The sequence below is a fragment of the Schistocerca gregaria genome, chromosome 2 (assembly GCF_023897955.1).
Source record: "Schistocerca gregaria isolate iqSchGreg1 chromosome 2, iqSchGreg1.2, whole genome shotgun sequence".
Lineage (NCBI taxonomy): Eukaryota > Metazoa > Arthropoda > Insecta > Orthoptera > Acrididae > Schistocerca > Schistocerca gregaria.
This window is the reverse complement of record NC_064921.1, coordinates 716295016-716322607: the sequence shown is the minus strand read 5'-3', so window position 1 is coordinate 716322607 and position 27592 is coordinate 716295016. Positions and strand designations below refer to the sequence as shown.

The 27592-nt window shown below is 48.9% G+C and overlaps 21 non-coding genes across 21 annotated transcripts; 12 read left to right on the top strand and 9 right to left on the bottom strand.

Annotated features, from left to right (window-relative positions):
• Window positions 1–2169: 2169 nt before the first annotated feature.
• On the bottom strand, window positions 2170–2242 carry Trnav-uac (transfer RNA valine (anticodon UAC)). The gene has a single exon. It is a non-coding gene; the product is annotated as a tRNA-Val (tRNA).
• A 222-nt stretch (window positions 2243–2464) lies between these two features.
• Trnap-cgg (transfer RNA proline (anticodon CGG)) lies at window positions 2465–2536 on the top strand. Its single transcript has one exon. It is a non-coding gene; the product is annotated as a tRNA-Pro (tRNA).
• Window positions 2537–5023: 2487 nt separating this feature from the next.
• On the bottom strand, window positions 5024–5096 carry Trnav-uac (transfer RNA valine (anticodon UAC)). The gene has a single exon. It is a non-coding gene; the product is annotated as a tRNA-Val (tRNA).
• A 222-nt stretch (window positions 5097–5318) lies between these two features.
• On the top strand, window positions 5319–5390 carry Trnap-cgg (transfer RNA proline (anticodon CGG)). Its single transcript has one exon. It is a non-coding gene; the product is annotated as a tRNA-Pro (tRNA).
• Window positions 5391–7877: 2487 nt separating this feature from the next.
• Window positions 7878–7950, bottom strand: Trnav-uac (transfer RNA valine (anticodon UAC)). Its single transcript has one exon. It is a non-coding gene; the product is annotated as a tRNA-Val (tRNA).
• Window positions 7951–8171: 221 nt separating this feature from the next.
• On the top strand, window positions 8172–8243 carry Trnap-cgg (transfer RNA proline (anticodon CGG)). Its single transcript has one exon. It is a non-coding gene; the product is annotated as a tRNA-Pro (tRNA).
• A 1791-nt stretch (window positions 8244–10034) lies between these two features.
• On the top strand, window positions 10035–10106 carry Trnap-ugg (transfer RNA proline (anticodon UGG)). The gene has a single exon. It is a non-coding gene; the product is annotated as a tRNA-Pro (tRNA).
• Window positions 10107–10730: 624 nt separating this feature from the next.
• On the bottom strand, window positions 10731–10803 carry Trnav-uac (transfer RNA valine (anticodon UAC)). The gene has a single exon. It is a non-coding gene; the product is annotated as a tRNA-Val (tRNA).
• Window positions 10804–11024: 221 nt separating this feature from the next.
• Trnap-cgg (transfer RNA proline (anticodon CGG)) lies at window positions 11025–11096 on the top strand. The gene has a single exon. It is a non-coding gene; the product is annotated as a tRNA-Pro (tRNA).
• Window positions 11097–13583: 2487 nt separating this feature from the next.
• Trnav-uac (transfer RNA valine (anticodon UAC)) lies at window positions 13584–13656 on the bottom strand. The gene has a single exon. It is a non-coding gene; the product is annotated as a tRNA-Val (tRNA).
• Window positions 13657–13878: 222 nt separating this feature from the next.
• Trnap-cgg (transfer RNA proline (anticodon CGG)) lies at window positions 13879–13950 on the top strand. The gene has a single exon. It is a non-coding gene; the product is annotated as a tRNA-Pro (tRNA).
• A 2487-nt stretch (window positions 13951–16437) lies between these two features.
• On the bottom strand, window positions 16438–16510 carry Trnav-uac (transfer RNA valine (anticodon UAC)). The gene has a single exon. It is a non-coding gene; the product is annotated as a tRNA-Val (tRNA).
• A 222-nt stretch (window positions 16511–16732) lies between these two features.
• On the top strand, window positions 16733–16804 carry Trnap-cgg (transfer RNA proline (anticodon CGG)). The gene has a single exon. It is a non-coding gene; the product is annotated as a tRNA-Pro (tRNA).
• A 1791-nt stretch (window positions 16805–18595) lies between these two features.
• On the top strand, window positions 18596–18667 carry Trnap-ugg (transfer RNA proline (anticodon UGG)). Its single transcript has one exon. It is a non-coding gene; the product is annotated as a tRNA-Pro (tRNA).
• A 624-nt stretch (window positions 18668–19291) lies between these two features.
• Trnav-uac (transfer RNA valine (anticodon UAC)) lies at window positions 19292–19364 on the bottom strand. Its single transcript has one exon. It is a non-coding gene; the product is annotated as a tRNA-Val (tRNA).
• Window positions 19365–19585: 221 nt separating this feature from the next.
• Trnap-cgg (transfer RNA proline (anticodon CGG)) lies at window positions 19586–19657 on the top strand. Its single transcript has one exon. It is a non-coding gene; the product is annotated as a tRNA-Pro (tRNA).
• A 2487-nt stretch (window positions 19658–22144) lies between these two features.
• On the bottom strand, window positions 22145–22217 carry Trnav-uac (transfer RNA valine (anticodon UAC)). Its single transcript has one exon. It is a non-coding gene; the product is annotated as a tRNA-Val (tRNA).
• A 222-nt stretch (window positions 22218–22439) lies between these two features.
• Window positions 22440–22511, top strand: Trnap-cgg (transfer RNA proline (anticodon CGG)). The gene has a single exon. It is a non-coding gene; the product is annotated as a tRNA-Pro (tRNA).
• A 2487-nt stretch (window positions 22512–24998) lies between these two features.
• On the bottom strand, window positions 24999–25071 carry Trnav-uac (transfer RNA valine (anticodon UAC)). The gene has a single exon. It is a non-coding gene; the product is annotated as a tRNA-Val (tRNA).
• Window positions 25072–25292: 221 nt separating this feature from the next.
• On the top strand, window positions 25293–25364 carry Trnap-cgg (transfer RNA proline (anticodon CGG)). The gene has a single exon. It is a non-coding gene; the product is annotated as a tRNA-Pro (tRNA).
• Window positions 25365–27155: 1791 nt separating this feature from the next.
• On the top strand, window positions 27156–27226 carry Trnap-ugg (transfer RNA proline (anticodon UGG)). Its single transcript has one exon. It is a non-coding gene; the product is annotated as a tRNA-Pro (tRNA).
• Window positions 27227–27592: the final 366 nt, after the last annotated feature.

Here is a 27592-nt window from a genome sequence, read left to right as displayed (position 1 = left end):
CAACTTGCAGGACGATCACAACTTTGGCGTAAAAATCACTTTGCGGAAACGCACAATGCAGGTATTTCGCATTCGTACGCAACAATCGACAGCACCCTTGCCTGTCTGAATGCCACCACGAATAAGAGCCCAAGAAGTCGTCGGACAAGCTCGCGGCCGAGTCCTCGGTAGCATCGGCTACTCTTGCTTTCCGTACGAGCTACCGTCAATACGCGCAGTCGCTATTGCATATGATGTCACCAAAAGCAATCACTTCGTTAGCGGCAAGGAGCCCGGGCCCAGCGGTAGCTCTACATGGAGGCACCAGCAGCCCCGACAGGCCGCCGCTGGCGCGCCGGCGTCCGGACCCGCGACCCCTAATGACGTTGCAGTCGATGTATTTCTTAATATCGCTTTTGGAAGAAGCAAGCCAGGTGTAAATCACACAGTATTTTACTGATGATCTGGAAACGCAAATTTAGAACAAGTAGAACATTATATAAAATTTGTTGTGTGGTCGAGCGGAACCCACCCTTCGCTCTTCCCAGATTATCGTTGCTGCACGGAATGATTGTTAAAGCACCGACGGCTTCAGAGTTCGTCTTCTCCAACGTTTGCTTTTGCAGTACATTCCGCAATCTTTTCGTTATGAGTCGTCTGTTTCGGTTTCCCGATGTAGTTTTGCTCACAGCTCCCGACTTCTCTTAACCCCGAGCCACCACTAGCCGAAAATTCCGCACTGCAGTCCGGTCAATCTGCAGAGCTCGATAAGAGCATCGCGGTCGTTCCTGAGCTAATGAAACGGCCGTGTCTGTAGTTGTTCCCAGATGTCTCCCACAGCAACGGCCTCCCGGACGCCTGCATTACAGGAGTACGCCCCTACTCCCAGCCATACAATTGCATTTGAAAGCAGAATAACATGAGCTACAGAGCAACTCCGACTTTTGTGTCTGACCTACTTTTAATGATACTGTGGTCGGTTTAGTTACTACTATCGCTGCTGGACGAAGCAGACCAGTTGAAAGCCACACGGTATTCTTGTAACGAACAGGTAATGGAAATTTAGGTAAAACGATATCAAAGAAAGTTGCGTGGTGGAGCGACACATACAGTTGGCTCTTCGTAGATGATCATTGCTGCACGGAATAATTCTTAAGGCACCGACGCCTTCAGGAGTCGTGTTTGGAAGTTTTGCTTGCAGTATATTCCGCTATCTTTTCGTTATGAGTTGGTGTTTCGGCTTCCCGGTGTTTTTTTGTTTAGTGCATTTGCCTTCCCTTGACGCTAAGAAAGCACATGACGAAAGTGAAACACCACCGTCTGTTCATCTGCAGAGTGCGATGAAATTATTCACTCTACATTCATTGCCTTTAATATTCTTTCCATCAGTGGTGGGCGCTGCCTTCAGAAAGCGCTTTTCTTTCTGATTTACATGAAAGTTTGTGTTCCTCGGAGCTGGACTGCTTGGGATTACCTTCACTGCCACCGACAGGTGGCTGGTTGGTCTAGGGGTATGATTCCTGCTTTGGGTGCATTAGGTCCCGGGTTCAAATCCCGGACGAGCCCTATCGTTTTGACCGTGCTGAAGAGTAGGTGGAGCTCACCCACGTTTGTAGCTCTGCAATGAAGAACAGATGCGTGCCGCAGCACGCTGTGTGTGGCCCTACGGTCATGAAGGGACCGTTTGATATGGCAAGAATCTGATACCAGTAAATTACATAGGTCGATTTCTGTAGAAGAGCCGACAGTAATCTTGCATGCAACGGAAAACAAAGGTTGTCTTTGCAGAACGTGTGCACCGTGAGTGGAGACGAAGCTCAATCGTGGAGCAGTCTACCTTCATCTGATTAGCGACAACGTCAACCAAAGAGTGGGATACAAGACTGAGCGTAGTTACGAGTTTCTCACTATTAGTTATGTTCACACTTCAACAGAGTTGTGACAAGGCGAGTGCAAAGAGATCAGGAAAGCCAGTATGAAGCGAACTTGAAGTAGTCTTGAAGAAATGGATACTAAATTTTGCAGGCCAGAATGGAGCTACGAGCGTTCTGAGTTACTGAATACCGGTGCACTATGGGAGCAAGAGCATTTGACAGTAAAATGAGGTAGCACACGACATTTATTATCCCGCACACGCAGACGTGACGTTATCTCGGAAATGGAATCCTAAAACGGGTTTAAAAAAAGTCGTGCTTCCGCCCGGGATCGAACCGGGGACCTTCTGCGTGTAAAGCAGACGTGATAACCGCTACACCACGGAAACGACGGTCTTGCCGTTGTACTACCTGGAAAACCGTAGCTCCAACAGATTTTTTCCTGCGTAAGCAAGGGCATCGGCTACGAGCTCCGTCCGATTCTAGAAGTTGCTATAGTAAAAGACAACGATAAAAACAATCAAACCGCAACAGCCAGGGAGAACGCTGGGTGAGCAGCAGCTCTGCACGGTGATAGCAAGAACGGAGGCGATAGTCATGTGCATCGAGAAGGCTCGTTGGTCTAGGGGTATGATTCCTGCTTCGGGTGCAGGAGGTCCCGGGTTCAAATCCCGGACGAGCCCTTGCGTTTTGTGCAAACGTGTGGCGACTACCGGCATGCCGGCGGCTGTTCCGCGCATTTCCTGCCCTCCAGGTAAGCACAAAAACCTAGTAGCCGGTTCTGAAAGAGTTTCATGTATCATTTGAGCCATCTGCAGCCTGGTGGTTGAACGTTTGAAATTGATTTAAATGTTCACAGTAGAGATTGTAGCAAGTGTCTTGTTGAGTGCGACGAAAAAGTGATTACGCCCGGAATCGAAACGGAGACCTTCTGCCTGTTAGGCAGACGTGATAACCGCTACACCACGGAAACTGCTAAGCTCTGAGATCCACATGTGACACAACTTGCAGGACGATCACAACTTTGGCGTAAAAATCACTTTGCGGAAACGCACAATGCAGGTATTTCGCATTCGTACGCAACAATCGACAGCACCCTTGCCTGTCTGAATGCCACCACGAATAAGAGCCCAAGAAGTCGTCGGACAAGCTCGCGGCCGAGTCCTCGGTAGCATCAGCTACTCTTGCTTTCCGTACGAGCTACCGTCAATACGCGCAGTCGCTATTGCATATGATGTCACCAAAAGCAATCACTTCGTTAGCGGCAAGGAGCCCGGGCCCAGCGGTAGCTCTACATGGAGGCACCAGCAGCCCCGACAGGCCGCCGCTGGCGCGCCGGCGTCCGGACCCGCGACCCCTAATGACGTTGCAGTCGATGTATTTCTTAATATCGCTTTTGGAAGAAGCAAGCCAGGTGTAAATCACACAGTATTTTACTGATGATCTGGAAACGCAAATTTAGAACAAGTAGAACATTATATAAAATTTGTTGTGTGGTCGAGCGGAACCCACCCTTCGCTCTTCCCAGATTATCGTTGCTGCACGGAATGATTGTTAAAGCACCGACGGCTTCAGAGTTCGTCTTCTCCAACGTTTGCTTTTGCAGTACATTCCGCAATCTTTTCGTTATGAGTCGTCTGTTTCGGTTTCCCGATGTAGTTTTGCTCACAGCTCCCGACTTCTCTTAACCCCGAGCCACCACTAGCCGAAAATTCCGCACTGCAGTCCGGTCAATCTGCAGAGCTCGATAAGAGCATCGCGGTCGTTCCTGAGCTAATGAAACGGCCGTGTCTGTAGTTGTTCCCAGATGTCTCCCACAGCAACGGCCTCCCGGACGCCTGCATTACAGGAGTACGCCCCTACTCCCAGCCATACAATTGCATTTGAAAGCAGAATAACATGAGCTACAGAGCAACTCCGACTTTTGTGTCTGACCTACTTTTAATGATACTGTGGTCGGTTTAGTTACTACTATCGCTGCTGGACGAAGCAGACCAGTTGAAAGCCACACGGTATTCTTGTAACGAACAGGTAATGGAAATTTAGGTAAAACGATATCAAAAAAAGTTGCGTGGTGGAGCGACACATACAGTTGGCTCTTCGTAGATGATCATTGCTGCACGGAATAATTCTTAAGGCACCGACGCCTTCAGGAGTCGTGTTTGGAAGTTTTGCTTGCAGTATATTCCGCTATCTTTTCGTTATGAGTTGGTGTTTCGGCTTCCCGGTGTTTTTTTGTTTAGTGCATTTGCCTTCCCTTGACGCTAAGAAAGCACATGACGAAAGTGAAACACCACCGTCTGTTCATCTGCAGAGTGCGATGAAATTATTCACTCTACATTCATTGCCTTTAATATTCTTTCCATCAGTGGTGGGCGCTGCCTTCAGAAAGCGCTTTTCTTTCTGATTTACATGAAAGTTTGTGTTCCTCGGAGCTGGACTGCTTGGGATTACCTTCACTGCCACCGACAGGTGGCTGGTTGGTCTAGGGGTATGATTCCTGCTTTGGGTGCATTAGGTCCCGGGTTCAAATCCCGGACGAGCCCTATCGTTTTGACCGTGCTGAAGAGTAGGTGGAGCTCACCCACGTTTGTAGCTCTGCAATGAAGAACAGATGCGTGCCGCAGCACGCTGTGTGTGGCCCTACGGTCATGAAGGGACCGTTTGATATGGCAAGAATCTGATACCAGTAAATTACATAGGTCGATTTCTGTAGAAGAGCCGACAGTAATCTTGCATGCAACGGAAAACAAAGGTTGTCTTTGCAGAACGTGTGCACCGTGAGTGGAGACGAAGCTCAATCGTGGAGCAGTCTACCTTCATCTGATTAGCGACAACGTCAACCAAAGAGTGGGATACAAGACTGAGCGTAGTTACGAGTTTCTCACTATTAGTTATGTTCACACTTCAACAGAGTTGTGACAAGGCGAGTGCAAAGAGATCAGGAAAGCCAGTATGAAGCGAACTTGAAGTAGTCTTGAAGAAATGGATACTAAATTTTGCAGGCCAGAATGGAGCTACGAGCGTTCTGAGTTACTGAATACCGGTGCACTATGGGAGCAAGAGCATTTGACAGTAAAATGAGGTAGCACACGACATTTATTATCCCGCACACGCAGACGTGACGTTATCTCGGAAATGGAATCCTAAAACGGGTTTAAAAAAAGTCGTGCTTCCGCCCGGGATCGAACCGGGGACCTTCTGCGTGTAAAGCAGACGTGATAACCGCTACACCACGGAAACGACGGTCTTGCCGTTGTACTACCTGGAAAACCGTAGCTCCAACAGATTTTTTCCTGCGTAAGCAAGGGCATCGGCTACGAGCTCCGTCCGATTCTAGAAGTTGCTATAGTAAAAGACAACGATAAAAACAATCAAACCGCAACAGCCAGGGAGAACGCTGGGTGAGCAGCAGCTCTGCACGGTGATAGCAAGAACGGAGGCGATAGTCATGTGCATCGAGAAGGCTCGTTGGTCTAGGGGTATGATTCCTGCTTCGGGTGCAGGAGGTCCCGGGTTCAAATCCCGGACGAGCCCTTGCGTTTTGTGCAAACGTGTGGCGACTACCGGCATGCCGGCGGCTGTTCCGCGCATTTCCTGCCCTCCAGGTAAGCACAAAAACCTAGTAGCCGGTTCTGAAAGAGTTTCATGTATCATTTGAGCCATCTGCAGCCTGGTGGTTGAACGTTTGAAATTGATTTAAATGTTCACAGTAGAGATTGTAGCAAGTGTCTTGTTGAGTGCGACGAAAAAGTGATTACGCCCGGAATCGAAACGGAGACCTTCTGCCTGTTAGGCAGACGTGATAACCGCTACACCACGGAAACTGCTAAGCTCTGAGATCCACATGTGACACAACTTGCAGGACGATCACAACTTTGGCGTAAAAATCACTTTGCGGAAACGCACAATGCAGGTATTTCGCATTCGTACGCAACAATCGACAGCACCCTTGCCTGTCTGAATGCCACCACGAATAAGAGCCCAAGAAGTCGTCGGACAAGCTCGCGGCCGAGTCCTCGGTAGCATCAGCTACTCTTGCTTTCCGTACGAGCTACCGTCAATACGCGCAGTCGCTATTGCATATGATGTCACCAAAAGCAATCACTTCGTTAGCGGCAAGGAGCCCGGGCCCAGCGGTAGCTCTACATGGAGGCACCAGCAGCCCCGACAGGCCGCCGCTGGCGCGCCGGCGTCCGGACCCGCGACCCCTAATGACGTTGCAGTCGATGTATTTCTTAATATCGCTTTTGGAAGAAGCAAGCCAGGTGTAAATCACACAGTATTTTACTGATGATCTGGAAACGCAAATTTAGAACAAGTAGAACATTATATAAAATTTGTTGTGTGGTCGAGCGGAACCCACCCTTCGCTCTTCCCAGATTATCGTTGCTGCACGGAATGATTGTTAAAGCACCGACGGCTTCAGAGTTCGTCTTCTCCAACGTTTGCTTTTGCAGTACATTCCGCAATCTTTTCGTTATGAGTCGTCTGTTTCGGTTTCCCGATGTAGTTTTGCTCACAGCTCCCGACTTCTCTTAACCCCGAGCCACCACTAGCCGAAAATTCCGCACTGCAGTCCGGTCAATCTGCAGAGCTCGATAAGAGCATCGCGGTCGTTCCTGAGCTAATGAAACGGCCGTGTCTGTAGTTGTTCCCAGATGTCTCCCACAGCAACGGCCTCCCGGACGCCTGCATTACAGGAGTACGCCCCTACTCCCAGCCATACAATTGCATTTGAAAGCAGAATAACATGAGCTACAGAGCAACTCCGACTTTTGTGTCTGACCTACTTTTAATGATACTGTGGTCGGTTTAGTTACTACTATCGCTGCTGGACGAAGCAGACCAGTTGAAAGCCACACGGTATTCTTGTAACGAACAGGTAATGGAAATTTAGGTAAAACGATATCAAAAAAAGTTGCGTGGTGGAGCGACACATACAGTTGGCTCTTCGTAGATGATCATTGCTGCACGGAATAATTCTTAAGGCACCGACGCCTTCAGGAGTCGTGTTTGGAAGTTTTGCTTGCAGTATATTCCGCTATCTTTTCGTTATGAGTTGGTGTTTCGGCTTCCCGGTGTTTTTTTGTTTAGTGCATTTGCCTTCCCTTGACGCTAAGAAAGCACATGACGAAAGTGAAACACCACCGTCTGTTCATCTGCAGAGTGCGATGAAATTATTCACTCTACATTCATTGCCTTTAATATTCTTTCCATCAGTGGTGGGCGCTGCCTTCAGAAAGCGCTTTTCTTTCTGATTTACATGAAAGTTTGTGTTCCTCGGAGCTGGACTGCTTGGGATTACCTTCACTGCCACCGACAGGTGGCTGGTTGGTCTAGGGGTATGATTCCTGCTTTGGGTGCATTAGGTCCCGGGTTCAAATCCCGGACGAGCCCTATCGTTTTGACCGTGCTGAAGAGTAGGTGGAGCTCACCCACGTTTGTAGCTCTGCAATGAAGAACAGATGCGTGCCGCAGCACGCTGTGTGTGGCCCTACGGTCATGAAGGGACCGTTTGATATGGCAAGAATCTGATACCAGTAAATTACATAGGTCGATTTCTGTAGAAGAGCCGACAGTAATCTTGCATGCAACGGAAAACAAAGGTTGTCTTTGCAGAACGTGTGCACCGTGAGTGGAGACGAAGCTCAATCGTGGAGCAGTCTACCTTCATCTGATTAGCGACAACGTCAACCAAAGAGTGGGATACAAGACTGAGCGTAGTTACGAGTTTCTCACTATTAGTTATGTTCACACTTCAACAGAGTTGTGACAAGGCGAGTGCAAAGAGATCAGGAAAGCCAGTATGAAGCGAACTTGAAGTAGTCTTGAAGAAATGGATACTAAATTTTGCAGGCCAGAATGGAGCTACGAGCGTTCTGAGTTACTGAATACCGGTGCACTATGGGAGCAAGAGCATTTGACAGTAAAATGAGGTAGCACACGACATTTATTATCCCGCACACGCAGACGTGACGTTATCTCGGAAATGGAATCCTAAAACGGGTTTAAAAAAAGTCGTGCTTCCGCCCGGGATCGAACCGGGGACCTTCTGCGTGTAAAGCAGACGTGATAACCGCTACACCACGGAAACGACGGTTTTGCCGTTGTACTACCTGGAAAACCGTAGCTCCAACAGATTTTTCCTGCGTAAGCAAGGGCATCGGCTACGAGCTCCGTCCGATTCTAGAAGTTGCTATAGTAAAAGACAACGATAAAAACAATCAAACCGCAACAGCCAGGGAGAACGCTGGGTGAGCAGCAGCTCTGCACGGTGATAGCAAGAACGGAGGCGATAGTCATGTGCATCGAGAAGGCTCGTTGGTCTAGGGGTATGATTCCTGCTTCGGGTGCAGGAGGTCCCGGGTTCAAATCCCGGACGAGCCCTTGCGTTTTGTGCAAACGTGTGGCGACTACCGGCATGCCGGCGGCTGTTCCGCGCATTTCCTGCCCTCCAGGTAAGCACAAAAACCTAGTAGCCGGTTCTGAAAGAGTTTCATGTATCATTTGAGCCATCTGCAGCCTGGTGGTTGGACGTTTGAAATTGATTTAAATGTTCACAGTAGAGATTGTAGCAAGTGTCTTGTTGAGTGCGACGAAAAAGTGATTACGCCCGGAATCGAAACGGAGACCTTCTGCCTGTTAGGCAGACGTGATAACCGCTACACCACGGAAACTGCTAAGCTCTGAGATCCACATGTGACACAACTTGCAGGACGATCACAACTTTGGCGTAAAAATCACTTTGCGGAAACGCACAATGCAGGTATTTCGCATTCGTACGCAACAATCGACAGCACCCTTGCCTGTCTGAATGCCACCACGAATAAGAGCCCAAGAAGTCGTCGGACAAGCTCGCGGCCGAGTCCTCGGTAGCATCAGCTACTCTTGCTTTCCGTACGAGCTACCGTCAATTCGCGCAGTCGCTATTGCATATGATGTCACCAAAAGCAATCACTTCGTTAGCGGCAAGGAGCCCGGGCCCAGCGGTAGCTCTACATGGAGGCACCAGCAGCCCCGACAGGCCGCCGCTGGCGCGCCGGCGTCCGGACCCGCGACCCCTAATGACGTTGCAGTCGATGTATTTCTTAATATCGCTTTTGGAAGAAGCAAGCCAGGTGTAAATCACACAGTATTTTACTGATGATCTGGAAACGCAAATTTAGAACAAGTAGAACATTATATAAAATTTGTTGTGTGGTCGAGCGGAACCCACCCTTCGCTCTTCCCAGATTATCGTTGCTGCACGGAATGATTGTTAAAGCACCGACGGCTTCAGAGTTCGTCTTCTCCAACGTTTGCTTTTGCAGTACATTCCGCAATCTTTTCGTTATGAGTCGTCTGTTTCGGTTTCCCGATGTAGTTTTGCTCACAGCTCCCGACTTCTCTTAACCCCGAGCCACCACTAGCCGAAAATTCCGCACTGCAGTCCGGTCAATCTGCAGAGCTCGATAAGAGCATCGCGGTCGTTCCTGAGCTAATGAAACGGCCGTGTCTGTAGTTGTTCCCAGATGTCTCCCACAGCAACGGCCTCCCGGACGCCTGCATTACAGGAGTACGCCCCTACTCCCAGCCATACAATTGCATTTGAAAGCAGAATAACATGAGCTACAGAGCAACTCCGACTTTTGTGTCTGACCTACTTTTAATGATACTGTGGTCGGTTTAGTTACTACTATCGCTGCTGGACGAAGCAGACCAGTTGAAAGCCACACGGTATTCTTGTAACGAACAGGTAATGGAAATTTAGGTAAAACGATATCAAAAAAAGTTGCGTGGTGGAGCGACACATACAGTTGGCTCTTCGTAGATGATCATTGCTGCACGGAATAATTCTTAAGGCACCGACGCCTTCAGGAGTCGTGTTTGGAAGTTTTGCTTGCAGTATATTCCGCTATCTTTTCGTTATGAGTTGGTGTTTCGGCTTCCCGGTGTTTTTTTGTTTAGTGCATTTGCCTTCCCTTGACGCTAAGAAAGCACATGACGAAAGTGAAACACCACCGTCTGTTCATCTGCAGAGTGCGATGAAATTATTCACTCTACATTCATTGCCTTTAATATTCTTTCCATCAGTGGTGGGCGCTGCCTTCAGAAAGCGCTTTTCTTTCTGATTTACATGAAAGTTTGTGTTCCTCGGAACTGGACTGCTTGGGATTACCTTCACTGCCACCGGCAGGTGGCTCGTTGGTCTAGGGGTATGATTCCTGCTTTGGGTGCAGGAGGTCCTGGGTTCAAATCCCGGACGAGCCCTATCGTTTTGACCGTGCTGAAGAGTAGGTGGAGCTCACCCACGTTTGTAGCTCTGCAATGAAGAACAGATGCGTGCCGCAGCACGCTGTGTGTGGCCCTACGGTCATGAAGGGACCGTTTGATATGGCAAGAATCTGATACCAGTAAATTACATAGGTCGATTTCTGTAGAAGAGCCGACAGTAATCTTGCATGCAACGGAAAACAAAGGTTGTCTTTGCAGAACGTGTGCACCGTGAGTGGAGACGAAGCTCAATCGTGGAGCAGTCTACCTTCATCTGATTAGCGACAACGTCAACCAAAGAGTGGGATACAAGACTGAGCGTAGTTACGAGTTTCTCACTATTAGTTATGTTCACACTTCAACAGAGTTGTGACAAGGCGAGTGCAAAGAGATCAGGAAAGCCAGTATGAAGCGAACTTGAAGTAGTCTTGAAGAAATGGATACTAAATTTTGCAGGCCAGAATGGAGCTACGAGCGTTCTGAGTTACTGAATACCGGTGCACTATGGGAGCAAGAGCATTTGACAGTAAAATGAGGTAGCACACGACATTTATTATCCCGCACACGCAGACGTGACGTTATCTCGGAAATGGAATCCTAAAACGGGTTTAAAAAAAGTCGTGCTTCCGCCCGGGATCGAACCGGGGACCTTCTGCGTGTAAAGCAGACGTGATAACCGCTACACCACGGAAACGACGGTTTTGCCGTTGTACTACCTGGAAAACCGTAGCTCCAACAGATTTTTCCTGCGTAAGCAAGGGCATCGGCTACGAGCTCCGTCCGATTCTAGAAGTTGCTATAGTAAAAGACAACGATAAAAACAATCAAACCGCAACAGCCAGGGAGAACGCTGGGTGAGCAGCAGCTCTGCACGGTGATAGCAAGAACGGAGGCGATAGTCATGTGCATCGAGAAGGCTCGTTGGTCTAGGGGTATGATTCCTGCTTCGGGTGCAGGAGGTCCCGGGTTCAAATCCCGGACGAGCCCTTGCGTTTTGTGCAAACGTGTGGCGACTACCGGCATGCCGGCGGCTGTTCCGCGCATTTCCTGCCCTCCAGGTAAGCACAAAAACCTAGTAGCCGGTTCTGAAAGAGTTTCATGTATCATTTGAGCCATCTGCAGCCTGGTGGTTGGACGTTTGAAATTGATTTCAATGTTCACAGTAGAGATTGTAGCAAGTGTCTTGTTGAGTGCGACGAAAAAGTGATTACGCCCGGAATCGAAACGGAGACCTTCTGCCTGTTAGGCAGACGTGATAACCGCTACACCACGGAAACTGCTAAGCTCTGAGATCCACATGTGACACAACTTGCAGGACGATCACAACTTTGGCGTAAAAATCACTTTGCGGAAACGCACAATGCAGGTATTTCGCATTCGTACGCAACAATCGACAGCACCCTTGCCTGTCTGAATGCCACCACGAATAAGAGCCCAAGAAGTCGTCGGACAAGCTCGCGGCCGAGTCCTCGGTAGCATCAGCTACTCTTGCTTTCCGTACGAGCTACCGTCAATTCGCGCAGTCGCTATTGCATATGATGTCACCAAAAGCAATCACTTCGTTAGCGGCAAGGAGCCCGGGCCCAGCGGTAGCTCTACATGGAGGCACCAGCAGCCCCGACAGGCCGCCGCTGGCGCGCCGGCGTCCGGACCCGCGACCCCTAATGACGTTGCAGTCGATGTATTTCTTAATATCGCTTTTGGAAGAAGCAAGCCAGGTGTAAATCACACAGTATTTTACTGATGATCTGGAAACGCAAATTTAGAACAAGTAGAACATTATATAAAATTTGTTGTGTGGTCGAGCGGAACCCACCCTTCGCTCTTCCCAGATTATCGTTGCTGCACGGAATGATTGTTAAAGCACCGACGGCTTCAGAGTTCGTCTTCTCCAACGTTTGCTTTTGCAGTACATTCCGCAATCTTTTCGTTATGAGTCGTCTGTTTCGGTTTCCCGATGTAGTTTTGCTCACAGCTCCCGACTTCTCTTAACCCCGAGCCACCACTAGCCGAAAATTCCGCACTGCAGTCCGGTCAATCTGCAGAGCTCGATAAGAGCATCGCGGTCGTTCCTGAGCTAATGAAACGGCCGTGTCTGTAGTTGTTCCCAGATGTCTCCCACAGCAACGGCCTCCCGGACGCCTGCATTACAGGAGTACGCCCCTACTCCCAGCCATACAATTGCATTTGAAAGCAGAATAACATGAGCTACAGAGCAACTCCGACTTTTGTGTCTGACCTACTTTTAATGATACTGTGGTCGGTTTAGTTACTACTATCGCTGCTGGACGAAGCAGACCAGTTGAAAGCCACACGGTATTCTTGTAACGAACAGGTAATGGAAATTTAGGTAAAACGATATCAAAAAAAGTTGCGTGGTGGAGCGACACATACAGTTGGCTCTTCGTAGATGATCATTGCTGCACGGAATAATTCTTAAGGCACCGACGCCTTCAGGAGTCGTGTTTGGAAGTTTTGCTTGCAGTATATTCCGCTATCTTTTCGTTATGAGTTGGTGTTTCGGCTTCCCGGTGTTTTTTTGTTTAGTGCATTTGCCTTCCCTTGACGCTAAGAAAGCACATGACGAAAGTGAAACACCACCGTCTGTTCATCTGCAGAGTGCGATGAAATTATTCACTCTACATTCATTGCCTTTAATATTCTTTCCATCAGTGGTGGGCGCTGCCTTCAGAAAGCGCTTTTCTTTCTGATTTACATGAAAGTTTGTGTTCCTCGGAGCTGGACTGCTTGGGATTACCTTCACTGCCACCGACAGGTGGCTGGTTGGTCTAGGGGTATGATTCCTGCTTTGGGTGCATTAGGTCCCGGGTTCAAATCCCGGACGAGCCCTATCGTTTTGACCGTGCTGAAGAGTAGGTGGAGCTCACCCACGTTTGTAGCTCTGCAATGAAGAACAGATGCGTGCCGCAGCACGCTGTGTGTGGCCCTACGGTCATGAAGGGACCGTTTGATATGGCAAGAATCTGATACCAGTAAATTACATAGGTCGATTTCTGTAGAAGAGCCGACAGTAATCTTGCATGCAACGGAAAACAAAGGTTGTCTTTGCAGAACGTGTGCACCGTGAGTGGAGACGAAGCTCAATCGTGGAGCAGTCTACCTTCATCTGATTAGCGACAACGTCAACCAAAGAGTGGGATACAAGACTGAGCGTAGTTACGAGTTTCTCACTATTAGTTATGTTCACACTTCAACAGAGTTGTGACAAGGCGAGTGCAAAGAGATCAGGAAAGCCAGTATGAAGCGAACTTGAAGTAGTCTTGAAGAAATGGATACTAAATTTTGCAGGCCAGAATGGAGCTACGAGCGTTCTGAGTTACTGAATACCGGTGCACTATGGGAGCAAGAGCATTTGACAGTAAAATGAGGTAGCACACGACATTTATTATCCCGCACACGCAGACGTGACGTTATCTCGGAAATGGAATCCTAAAACGGGTTTAAAAAAAGTCGTGCTTCCGCCCGGGATCGAACCGGGGACCTTCTGCGTGTAAAGCAGACGTGATAACCGCTACACCACGGAAACGACGGTCTTGCCGTTGTACTACCTGGAAAACCGTAGCTCCAACAGATTTTTTCCTGCGTAAGCAAGGGCATCGGCTACGAGCTCCGTCCGATTCTAGAAGTTGCTATAGTAAAAGACAACGATAAAAACAATCAAACCGCAACAGCCAGGGAGAACGCTGGGTGAGCAGCAGCTCTGCACGGTGATAGCAAGAACGGAGGCGATAGTCATGTGCATCGAGAAGGCTCGTTGGTCTAGGGGTATGATTCCTGCTTCGGGTGCAGGAGGTCCCGGGTTCAAATCCCGGACGAGCCCTTGCGTTTTGTGCAAACGTGTGGCGACTACCGGCATGCCGGCGGCTGTTCCGCGCATTTCCTGCCCTCCAGGTAAGCACAAAAACCTAGTAGCCGGTTCTGAAAGAGTTTCATGTATCATTTGAGCCATCTGCAGCCTGGTGGTTGAACGTTTGAAATTGATTTAAATGTTCACAGTAGAGATTGTAGCAAGTGTCTTGTTGAGTGCGACGAAAAAGTGATTACGCCCGGAATCGAAACGGAGACCTTCTGCCTGTTAGGCAGACGTGATAACCGCTACACCACGGAAACTGCTAAGCTCTGAGATCCACATGTGACACAACTTGCAGGACGATCACAACTTTGGCGTAAAAATCACTTTGCGGAAACGCACAATGCAGGTATTTCGCATTCGTACGCAACAATCGACAGCACCCTTGCCTGTCTGAATGCCACCACGAATAAGAGCCCAAGAAGTCGTCGGACAAGCTCGCGGCCGAGTCCTCGGTAGCATCAGCTACTCTTGCTTTCCGTACGAGCTACCGTCAATACGCGCAGTCGCTATTGCATATGATGTCACCAAAAGCAATCACTTCGTTAGCGGCAAGGAGCCCGGGCCCAGCGGTAGCTCTACATGGAGGCACCAGCAGCCCCGACAGGCCGCCGCTGGCGCGCCGGCGTCCGGACCCGCGACCCCTAATGACGTTGCAGTCGATGTATTTCTTAATATCGCTTTTGGAAGAAGCAAGCCAGGTGTAAATCACACAGTATTTTACTGATGATCTGGAAACGCAAATTTAGAACAAGTAGAACATTATATAAAATTTGTTGTGTGGTCGAGCGGAACCCACCCTTCGCTCTTCCCAGATTATCGTTGCTGCACGGAATGATTGTTAAAGCACCGACGGCTTCAGAGTTCGTCTTCTCCAACGTTTGCTTTTGCAGTACATTCCGCAATCTTTTCGTTATGAGTCGTCTGTTTCGGTTTCCCGATGTAGTTTTGCTCACAGCTCCCGACTTCTCTTAACCCCGAGCCACCACTAGCCGAAAATTCCGCACTGCAGTCCGGTCAATCTGCAGAGCTCGATAAGAGCATCGCGGTCGTTCCTGAGCTAATGAAACGGCCGTGTCTGTAGTTGTTCCCAGATGTCTCCCACAGCAACGGCCTCCCGGACGCCTGCATTACAGGAGTACGCCCCTACTCCCAGCCATACAATTGCATTTGAAAGCAGAATAACATGAGCTACAGAGCAACTCCGACTTTTGTGTCTGACCTACTTTTAATGATACTGTGGTCGGTTTAGTTACTACTATCGCTGCTGGACGAAGCAGACCAGTTGAAAGCCACACGGTATTCTTGTAACGAACAGGTAATGGAAATTTAGGTAAAACGATATCAAAAAAAGTTGCGTGGTGGAGCGACACATACAGTTGGCTCTTCGTAGATGATCATTGCTGCACGGAATAATTCTTAAGGCACCGACGCCTTCAGGAGTCGTGTTTGGAAGTTTTGCTTGCAGTATATTCCGCTATCTTTTCGTTATGAGTTGGTGTTTCGGCTTCCCGGTGTTTTTTTGTTTAGTGCATTTGCCTTCCCTTGACGCTAAGAAAGCACATGACGAAAGTGAAACACCACCGTCTGTTCATCTGCAGAGTGCGATGAAATTATTCACTCTACATTCATTGCCTTTAATATTCTTTCCATCAGTGGTGGGCGCTGCCTTCAGAAAGCGCTTTTCTTTCTGATTTACATGAAAGTTTGTGTTCCTCGGAGCTGGACTGCTTGGGATTACCTTCACTGCCACCGACAGGTGGCTGGTTGGTCTAGGGGTATGATTCCTGCTTTGGGTGCATTAGGTCCCGGGTTCAAATCCCGGACGAGCCCTATCGTTTTGACCGTGCTGAAGAGTAGGTGGAGCTCACCCACGTTTGTAGCTCTGCAATGAAGAACAGATGCGTGCCGCAGCACGCTGTGTGTGGCCCTACGGTCATGAAGGGACCGTTTGATATGGCAAGAATCTGATACCAGTAAATTACATAGGTCGATTTCTGTAGAAGAGCCGACAGTAATCTTGCATGCAACGGAAAACAAAGGTTGTCTTTGCAGAACGTGTGCACCGTGAGTGGAGACGAAGCTCAATCGTGGAGCAGTCTACCTTCATCTGATTAGCGACAACGTCAACCAAAGAGTGGGATACAAGACTGAGCGTAGTTACGAGTTTCTCACTATTAGTTATGTTCACACTTCAACAGAGTTGTGACAAGGCGAGTGCAAAGAGATCAGGAAAGCCAGTATGAAGCGAACTTGAAGTAGTCTTGAAGAAATGGATACTAAATTTTGCAGGCCAGAATGGAGCTACGAGCGTTCTGAGTTACTGAATACCGGTGCACTATGGGAGCAAGAGCATTTGACAGTAAAATGAGGTAGCACACGACATTTATTATCCCGCACACGCAGACGTGACGTTATCTCGGAAATGGAATCCTAAAACGGGTTTAAAAAAAGTCGTGCTTCCGCCCTGGATCGAACCGGGGACCTTCTGCGTGTAAAGCAGACGTGATAACCGCTACACCACGGAAACGACGGTTTTGCCGTTGTACTACCTGGAAAACCGTAGCTCCAACAGATTTTTTCCTGCGTAAGCAAGGGCATCGGCTACGAGCTCCGTCCGATTCTAGAAGTTGCTATAGTAAAAGACAACGATAAAAACAATCAAACCGCAACAGCCAGGGAGAACGCTGGGTGAGCAGCAGCTCTGCACGGTGATAGCAAGAACGGAGGCGATAGTCATGTGCATCGAGAAGGCTCGTTGGTCTAGGGGTATGATTCCTGCTTCGGGTGCAGGAGGTCCCGGGTTCAAATCCCGGACGAGCCCTTGCGTTTTGTGCAAACGTGTGGCGACTACCGGCATGCCGGCGGCTGTTCCGCGCATTTCCTGCCCTCCAGGTAAGCACAAAAACCTAGTAGCCGGTTCTGAAAGAGTTTCATGTATCATTTGAGCCATCTGCAGCCTGGTGGTTGGACGTTTGAAATTGATTTAAATGTTCACAGTAGAGATTGTAGCAAGTGTCTTGTTGAGTGCGACGAAAAAGTGATTACGCCCGGAATCGAAACGGAGACCTTCTGCCTGTTAGGCAGACGTGATAACCGCTACACCACGGAAACTGCTAAGCTCTGAGATCCACATGTGACACAACTTGCAGGACGATCACAACTTTGGCGTAAAAATCACTTTGCGGAAACGCACAATGCAGGTATTTCGCATTCGTACGCAACAATCGACAGCACCCTTGCCTGTCTGAATGCCACCACGAATAAGAGCCCAAGAAGTCGTCGGACAAGCTCGCGGCCGAGTCCTCGGTAGCATCAGCTACTCTTGCTTTCCGTACGAGCTACCGTCAATTCGCGCAGTCGCTATTGCATATGATGTCACCAAAAGCAATCACTTCGTTAGCGGCAAGGAGCCCGGGCCCAGCGGTAGCTCTACATGGAGGCACCAGCAGCCCCGACAGGCCGCCGCTGGCGCGCCGGCGTCCGGACCCGCGACCCCTAATGACGTTGCAGTCGATGTATTTCTTAATATCGCTTTTGGAAGAAGCAAGCCAGGTGTAAATCACACAGTATTTTACTGATGATCTGGAAACGCAAATTTAGAACAAGTAGAACATTATATAAAATTTGTTGTGTGGTCGAGCGGAACCCACCCTTCGCTCTTCCCAGATTATCGTTGCTGCACGGAATGATTGTTAAAGCACCGACGGCTTCAGAGTTCGTCTTCTCCAACGTTTGCTTTTGCAGTACATTCCGCAATCTTTTCGTTATGAGTCGTCTGTTTCGGTTTCCCGATGTAGTTTTGCTCACAGCTCCCGACTTCTCTTAACCCCGAGCCACCACTAGCCGAAAATTCCGCACTGCAGTCCGGTCAATCTGCAGAGCTCGATAAGAGCATCGCGGTCGTTCCTGAGCTAATGAAACGGCCGTGTCTGTAGTTGTTCCCAGATGTCTCCCACAGCAACGGCCTCCCGGACGCCTGCATTACAGGAGTACGCCCCTACTCCCAGCCATACAATTGCATTTGAAAGCAGAATAACATGAGCTACAGAGCAACTCCGACTTTTGTGTCTGACCTACTTTTAATGATACTGTGGTCGGTTTAGTTACTACTATCGCTGCTGGACGAAGCAGACCAGTTGAAAGCCACACGGTATTCTTGTAACGAACAGGTAATGGAAATTTAGGTAAAACGATATCAAAAAAAGTTGCGTGGTGGAGCGACACATACAGTTGGCTCTTCGTAGATGATCATTGCTGCACGGAATAATTCTTAAGGCACCGACGCCTTCAGGAGTCGTGTTTGGAAGTTTTGCTTGCAGTATATTCCGCTATCTTTTCGTTATGAGTTGGTGTTTTGGCTTCCCGGTGTTTTTTTGTTTAGTGCATTTGCCTTCCCTTGACGCTAAGAAAGCACATGACGAAAGTGAAACACCACCGTCTGTTCATCTGCAGAGTGCGATGAAATTATTCACTCTACATTCATTGCCTTTAATATTCTTTCCATCAGTGGTGGGCGCTGCCTTCAGAAAGCGCTTTTCTTTCTGATTTACATGAAAGTTTGTGTTCCTCGGAACTGGACTGCTTGGGATTACCTTCACTGCCACCGGCAGGTGGCTCGTTGGTCTAGGGGTATGATTCCTGCTTTGGGTGCAGGAGGTCCTGGGTTCAAATCCCGGACGAGCCCTATCGTTTTGACCGTGCTGAAGAGTAGGTGGAGCTCACCCACGTTTGTAGCTCTGCAATGAAGAACAGATGCGTGCCGCAGCACGCTGTGTGTGGCCCTACGGTCATGAAGGGACCGTTTGATATGGCAAGAATCTGATACCAGTAAATTACATAGGTCGATTTCTGTAGAAGAGCCGACAGTAATCTTGCATGCAACGGAAAACAAAGGTTGTCTTTGCAGAACGTGTGCACCGTGAGTGGAGACGAAGCTCAATCGTGGAGCAGTCTACCTTCATCTGATTAGCGACAACGTCAACCAAAGAGTGGGATACAAGACTGAGCGTAGTTACGAGTTTCTCACTATTAGTTATGTTCACACTTCAACAGAGTTGTGACAAGGCGAGTGCAAAGAGATCAGGAAAGCCAGTATGAAGCGAACTTGAAGTAGTCTTGAAGAAATGGATACTAAATTTTGCAGGCCAGAATGGAGCTACGAGCGTTCTGAGTTACTGAATACCGGTGCACTATGGGAGCAAGAGCATTTGACAGTAAAATGAGGTAGCACACGACATTTATTATCCCGCACACGCAGACGTGACGTTATCTCGGAAATGGAATCCTAAAACGGGTTTAAAAAAAGTCGTGCTTCCGCCCGGGATCGAACCGGGGACCTTCTGCGTGTAAAGCAGACGTGATAACCGCTACACCACGGAAACGACGGTTTTGCCGTTGTACTACCTGGAAAACCGTAGCTCCAACAGATTTTTCCTGCGTAAGCAAGGGCATCGGCTACGAGCTCCGTCCGATTCTAGAAGTTGCTATAGTAAAAGACAACGATAAAAACAATCAAACCGCAACAGCCAGGGAGAACGCTGGGTGAGCAGCAGCTCTGCACGGTGATAGCAAGAACGGAGGCGATAGTCATGTGCATCGAGAAGGCTCGTTGGTCTAGGGGTATGATTCCTGCTTCGGGTGCAGGAGGTCCCGGGTTCAAATCCCGGACGAGCCCTTGCGTTTTGTGCAAACGTGTGGCGACTACCGGCATGCCGGCGGCTGTTCCGCGCATTTCCTGCCCTCCAGGTAAGCACAAAAACCTAGTAGCCGGTTCTGAAAGAGTTTCATGTATCATTTGAGCCATCTGCAGCCTGGTGGTTGGACGTTTGAAATTGATTTCAATGTTCACAGTAGAGATTGTAGCAAGTGTCTTGTTGAGTGCGACGAAAAAGTGATTACGCCCGGAATCGAAACGGAGACCTTCTGCCTGTTAGGCAGACGTGATAACCGCTACACCACGGAAACTGCTAAGCTCTGAGATCCACATGTGACACAACTTGCAGGACGATCACAACTTTGGCGTAAAAATCACTTTGCGGAAACGCACAATGCAGGTATTTCGCATTCGTACGCAACAATCGACAGCACCCTTGCCTGTCTGAATGCCACCACGAATAAGAGCCCAAGAAGTCGTCGGACAAGCTCGCGGCCGAGTCCTCGGTAGCATCAGCTACTCTTGCTTTCCGTACGAGCTACCGTCAATTCGCGCAGTCGCTATTGCATATGATGTCACCAAAAGCAATCACTTCGTTAGCGGCAAGGAGCCCGGGCCCAGCGGTAGCTCTACATGGAGGCACCAGCAGCCCCGACAGGACGCCGCTGGCGCGCCGGCGTCCGGACCCGCGACCCCTAATGACGTTGCAGTCGATGTATTTCTTAATATCGCTTTTGGAAGAAGCAAGCCAGGTGTAAATCACACAGTATTTTACTGATGATCTGGAAACGCAAATTTAGAACAAGTAGAACATTATATAAAATTTGTTGTGTGGTCGAGCGGAACCCACCCTTCGCTCTTCCCAGATTATCGTTGCTGCACGGAATGATTGTTAAAGCACCGACGGCTTCAGAGTTCGTCTTCTCCAACGTTTGCTTTTGCAGTACATTCCGCAATCTTTTCGTTATGAGTCGTCTGTTTCGGTTTCCCGATGTAGTTTTGCTCACAGCTCCCGACTTCTCTTAACCCCGAGCCACCACTAGCCGAAAATTCCGCACTGCAGTCCGGTCAATCTGCAGAGCTCGATAAGAGCATCGCGGTCGTTCCTGAGCTAATGAAACGGCCGTGTCTGTAGTTGTTCCCAGATGTCTCCCACAGCAACGGCCTCCCGGACGCCTGCATTACAGGAGTACGCCCCTACTCCCAGCCATACAATTGCATTTGAAAGCAGAATAACATGAGCTACAGAGCAACTCCGACTTTTGTGTCTGACCTACTTTTAATGATACTGTGGTCGGTTTAGTTACTACTATCGCTGCTGGACGAAGCAGACCAGTTGAAAGCCACACGGTATTCTTGTAACGAACAGGTAATGGAAATTTAGGTAAAACGATATCAAAAAAAGTTGCGTGGTGGAGCGACACATACAGTTGGCTCTTCGTAGATGATCATTGCTGCACGGAATAATTCTTAAGGCACCGACGCCTTCAGGAGTCGTGTTTGGAAGTTTTGCTTGCAGTATATTCCGCTATCTTTTCGTTATGAGTTGGTGTTTCGGCTTCCCGGTGTTTTTTTGTTTAGTGCATTTGCCTTCCCTTGACGCTAAGAAAGCACATGACGAAAGTGAAACACCACCGTCTGTTCATCTGCAGAGTGCGATGAAATTATTCACTCTACATTCATTGCCTTTAATATTCTTTCCATCAGTGGTGGGCGCTGCCTTCAGAAAGCGCTTTTCTTTCTGATTTACATGAAAGTTTGTGTTCCTCGGAGCTGGACTGCTTGGGATTACCTTCACTGCCACCGACAGGTGGCTGGTTGGTCTAGGGGTATGATTCCTGCTTTGGGTGCATTAGGTCCCGGGTTCAAATCCCGGACGAGCCCTATCGTTTTGACCGTGCTGAAGAGTAGGTGGAGCTCACCCACGTTTGTAGCTCTGCAATGAAGAACAGATGCGTGCCGCAGCACGCTGTGTGTGGCCCTACGGTCATGAAGGGACCGTTTGATATGGCAAGAATCTGATACCAGTAAATTACATAGGTCGATTTCTGTAGAAGAGCCGACAGTAATCTTGCATGCAACGGAAAACAAAGGTTGTCTTTGCAGAACGTGTGCACCGTGAGTGGAGACGAAGCTCAATCGTGGAGCAGTCTACCTTCATCTGATTAGCGACAACGTCAACCAAAGAGTGGGATACAAGACTGAGCGTAGTTACGAGTTTCTCACTATTAGTTATGTTCACACTTCAACAGAGTTGTGACAAGGCGAGTGCAAAGAGATCAGGAAAGCCAGTATGAAGCGAACTTGAAGTAGTCTTGAAGAAATGGATACTAAATTTTGCAGGCCAGAATGGAGCTACGAGCGTTCTGAGTTACTGAATACCGGTGCACTATGGGAGCAAGAGCATTTGACAGTAAAATGAGGTAGCACACGACATTTATTATCCCGCACACGCAGACGTGACGTTATCTCGGAAATGGAATCCTAAAACGGGTTTAAAAAAAGTCGTGCTTCCGCCCGGGATCGAACCGGGGACCTTCTGCGTGTAAAGCAGACGTGATAACCGCTACACCACGGAAACGACGGTTTTGCCGTTGTACTACCTGGAAAACCGTAGCTCCAACAGATTTTTTCCTGCGTAAGCAAGGGCATCGGCTACGAGCTCCGTCCGATTCTAGAAGTTGCTATAGTAAAAGACAACGATAAAAACAATCAAACCGCAACAGCCAGGGAGAACGCTGGGTGAGCAGCAGCTCTGCACGGTGATAGCAAGAACGGAGGCGATAGTCATGTGCATCGAGAAGGCTCGTTGGTCTAGGGGTATGATTCCTGCTTCGGGTGCAGGAGGTCCCGGGTTCAAATCCCGGACGAGCCCTTGCGTTTTGTGCAAACGTGTGGCGACTACCGGCATGCCGGCGGCTGTTCCGCGCATTTCCTGCCCTCCAGGTAAGCACAAAAACCTAGTAGCCGGTTCTGAAAGAGTTTCATGTATCATTTGAGCCATCTGCAGCCTGGTGGTTGGACGTTTGAAATTGATTTCAATGTTCACAGTAGAGATTGTAGCAAGTGTCTTGTTGAGTGCGACGAAAAAGTGATTACGCCCGGAATCGAAACGGAGACCTTCTGCCTGTTAGGCAGACGTGATAACCGCTACACCACGGAAACTGCTAAGCTCTGAGATCCACATGTGACACAACTTGCAGGACGATCACAACTTTGGCGTAAAAATCACTTTGCGGAAACGCACAATGCAGGTATTTCGCATTCGTACGCAACAATCGACAGCACCCTTGCCTGTCTGAATGCCACCACGAATAAGAGCCCAAGAAGTCGTCGGACAAGCTCGCGGCCGAGTCCTCGGTAGCATCAGCTACTCTTGCTTTCCGTACGAGCTACCGTCAATTCGCGCAGTCGCTATTGCATATGATGTCACCAAAAGCAATCACTTCGTTAGCGGCAAGGAGCCCGGGCCCAGCGGTAGCTCTACATGGAGGCACCAGCAGCCCCGACAGGCCGCCGCTGGCGCGCCGGCGTCCGGACCCGCGACCCCTAATGACGTTGCAGTCGATGTATTTCTTAATATCGCTTTTGGAAGAAGCAAGCCAGGTGTAAATCACACAGTATTTTACTGATGATCTGGAAACGCAAATTTAGAACAAGTAGAACATTATATAAAATTTGTTGTGTGGTCGAGCGGAACCCACCCTTCGCTCTTCCCAGATTATCGTTGCTGCACGGAATGATTGTTAAAGCACCGACGGCTTCAGAGTTCGTCTTCTCCAACGTTTGCTTTTGCAGTACATTCCGCAATCTTTTCGTTATGAGTCGTCTGTTTCGGTTTCCCGATGTAGTTTTGCTCACAGCTCCCGACTTCTCTTAACCCCGAGCCACCACTAGCCGAAAATTCCGCACTGCAGTCCGGTCAATCTGCAGAGCTCGATAAGAGCATCGCGGTCGTTCCTGAGCTAATGAAACGGCCGTGTCTGTAGTTGTTCCCAGATGTCTCCCACAGCAACGGCCTCCCGGACGCCTGCATTACAGGAGTACGCCCCTACTCCCAGCCATACAATTGCATTTGAAAGCAGAATAACATGAGCTACAGAGCAACTCCGACTTTTGTGTCTGACCTACTTTTAATGATACTGTGGTCGGTTTAGTTACTACTATCGCTGCTGGACGAAGCAGACCAGTTGAAAGCCACACGGTATTCTTGTAACGAACAGGTAATGGAAATTTAGGTAAAACGATATCAAAAAAAGTTGCGTGGTGGAGCGACACATACAGTTGGCTCTTCGTAGATGATCATTGCTGCACGGAATAATTCTTAAGGCACCGACGCCTTCAGGAGTCGTGTTTGGAAGTTTTGCTTGCAGTATATTCCGCTATCTTTTCGTTATGAGTTGGTGTTTCGGCTTCCCGGTGTTTTTTTGTTTAGTGCATTTGCCTTCCCTTGACGCTAAGAAAGCACATGACGAAAGTGAAACACCACCGTCTGTTCATCTGCAGAGTGCGATGAAATTATTCACTCTACATTCATTGCCTTTAATATTCTTTCCATCAGTGGTGGGCGCTGCCTTCAGAAAGCGCTTTTCTTTCTGATTTACATGAAAGTTTGTGTTCCTCGGAGCTGGACTGCTTGGGATTACCTTCACTGCCACCGACAGGTGGCTGGTTGGTCTAGGGGTATGATTCCTGCTTTGGGTGCATTAGGTCCCGGGTTCAAATCCCGGACGAGCCCTATCGTTTTGACCGTGCTGAAGAGTAGGTGGAGCTCACCCACGTTTGTAGCTCTGCAATGAAGAACAGATGCGTGCCGCAGCACGCTGTGTGTGGCCCTACGGTCATGAAGGGACCGTTTGATATGGCAAGAATCTGATACCAGTAAATTACATAGGTCGATTTCTGTAGAAGAGCCGACAGTAATCTTGCATGCAACGGAAAACAAAGGTTGTCTTTGCAGAACGTGTGCACCGTGAGTGGAGACGAAGCTCAATCGTGGAGCAGTCTACCTTCATCTGATTAGCGACAACGTCAACCAAAGAGTGGGATACAAGACTGAGCGTAGTTACGAGTTTCTCACTATTAGTTATGTTCACACTTCAACAGAGTTGTGACAAGGCGAGTGCAAAGAGATCAGGAAAGCCAGTATGAAGCGAACTTGAAGTAGTCTTGAAGAAATGGATACTAAATTTTGCAGGCCAGAATGGAGCTACGAGCGTTCTGAGTTACTGAATACCGGTGCACTATGGGAGCAAGAGCATTTGACAGTAAAATGAGGTAGCACACGACATTTATTATCCCGCACACGCAGACGTGACGTTATCTCGGAAATGGAATCCTAAAACGGGTTTAAAAAAAGTCGTGCTTCCGCCCGGGATCGAACCGGGGACCTTCTGCGTGTAAAGCAGACGTGATAACCGCTACACCACGGAAACGACGGTTTTGCCGTTGTACTACCTGGAAAACCGTAGCTCCAACAGATTTTTCCTGCGTAAGCAAGGGCATCGGCTACGAGCTCCGTCCGATTCTAGAAGTTGCTATAGTAAAAGACAACGATAAAAACAATCAAACCGCAACAGCCAGGGAGAACGCTGGGTGAGCAGCAGCTCTGCACGGTGATAGCAAGAACGGAGGCGATAGTCATGTGCATCGAGAAGGCTCGTTGGTCTAGGGGTATGATTCCTGCTTCGGGTGCAGGAGGTCCCGGGTTCAAATCCCGGACGAGCCCTTGCGTTTTGTGCAAACGTGTGGCGACTACCGGCATGCCGGCGGCTGTTCCGCGCATTTCCTGCCCTCCAGGTAAGCACAAAAACCTAGTAGCCGGTTCTGAAAGAGTTTCATGTATCATTTGAGCCATCTGCAGCCTGGTGGTTGGACGTTTGAAATTGATTTAAATGTTCACAGTAGAGATTGTAGCAAGTGTCTTGTTGAGTGCGACGAAAAAGTGATTACGCCCGGAATCGAAACGGAGACCTTCTGCCTGTTAGGCAGACGTGATAACCGCTACACCACGGAAACTGCTAAGCTCTGAGATCCACATGTGACACAACTTGCAGGACGATCACAACTTTGGCGTAAAAATCACTTTGCGGAAACGCACAATGCAGGTATTTCGCATTCGTACGCAACAATCGACAGCACCCTTGCCTGTCTGAATGCCACCACGAATAAGAGCCCAAGAAGTCGTCGGACAAGCTCGCGGCCGAGTCCTCGGTAGCATCAGCTACTCTTGCTTTCCGTACGAGCTACCGTCAATTCGCGCAGTCGCTATTGCATATGATGTCACCAAAAGCAATCACTTCGTTAGCGGCAAGGAGCCCGGGCCCAGCGGTAGCTCTACATGGAGGCACCAGCAGCCCCGACAGGACGCCGCTGGCGCGCCGGCGTCCGGACCCGCGACCCCTAATGACGTTGCAGTCGATGTATTTCTTAATATCGCTTTTGGAAGAAGCAAGCCAGGTGTAAATCACACAGTATTTTACTGATGATCTGGAAACGCAAATTTAGAACAAGTAGAACATTATATAAAATTTGTTGTGTGGTCGAGCGGAACCCACCCTTCGCTCTTCCCAGATTATCGTTGCTGCACGGAATGATTGTTAAAGCACCGACGGCTTCAGAGTTCGTCTTCTCCAACGTTTGCTTTTGCAGTACATTCCGCAATCTTTTCGTTATGAGTCGTCTGTTTCGGTTTCCCGATGTAGTTTTGCTCACAGCTCCCGACTTCTCTTAACCCCGAGCCACCACTAGCCGAAAATTCCGCACTGCAGTCCGGTCAATCTGCAGAGCTCGATAAGAGCATCGCGGTCGTTCCTGAGCTAATGAAACGGCCGTGTCTGTAGTTGTTCCCAGATGTCTCCCACAGCAACGGCCTCCCGGACGCCTGCATTACAGGAGTACGCCCCTACTCCCAGCCATACAATTGCATTTGAAAGCAGAATAACATGAGCTACAGAGCAACTCCGACTTTTGTGTCTGACCTACTTTTAATGATACTGTGGTCGGTTTAGTTACTACTATCGCTGCTGGACGAAGCAGACCAGTTGAAAGCCACACGGTATTCTTGTAACGAACAGGTAATGGAAATTTAGGTAAAACGATATCAAAAAAAGTTGCGTGGTGGAGCGACACATACAGTTGGCTCTTCGTAGATGATCATTGCTGCACGGAATAATTCTTAAGGCACCGACGCCTTCAGGAGTCGTGTTTGGAAGTTTTGCTTGCAGTATATTCCGCTATCTTTTCGTTATGAGTTGGTGTTTCGGCTTCCCGGTGTTTTTTTGTTTAGTGCATTTGCCTTCCCTTGGCGCTAAGAAAGCACATGACGAAAGTGAAACACCACCGTCTGTTCATCTGCAGAGTGCGATGAAATTATTCACTCTACATTCATTGCCTTTAATATTCTTTCCATCAGTGGTGGGCGCTGCCTTCAGAAAGCGCTTTTCTTTCTGATTTACATGAAAGTTTGTGTTCCTCGGAGCTGGACTGCTTGGGATTACCTTCACTGCCACCGGCAGGTGGCTCGTTGGTCTAGGGGTATGATTCCTGCTTTGGGTGCAGGAGGTCCCGGGTCAAATCCCGGACGAGCCCTATCGTTTTGACCGTGCTGAAGAGTAGGTGGAGCTCACCCACGTTTGTAGCTCTGCAATGAAGAACAGATGCGTGCCGCAGCACGCTGTGTGTGGCCCTACGGTCATGAAGGGACCGTTTGATATGGCAAGAATCTGATACCAGTAAATTACATAGGTCGATTTCTGTAGAAGAGCCGACAGTAATCTTGCATGCAACGGAAAACAAAGGTTGTCTTTGCAGAACGTGTGCACCGTGAGTGGAGACGAAGCTCAATCGTGGAGCAGTCTACCTTCATCTGATTAGCGACAACGTCAACCAAAGAGTGGGATACAAGACTGAGCGTAGTTACGAGTTTCTCACTATTAGTTATGTTCACACTTCAAC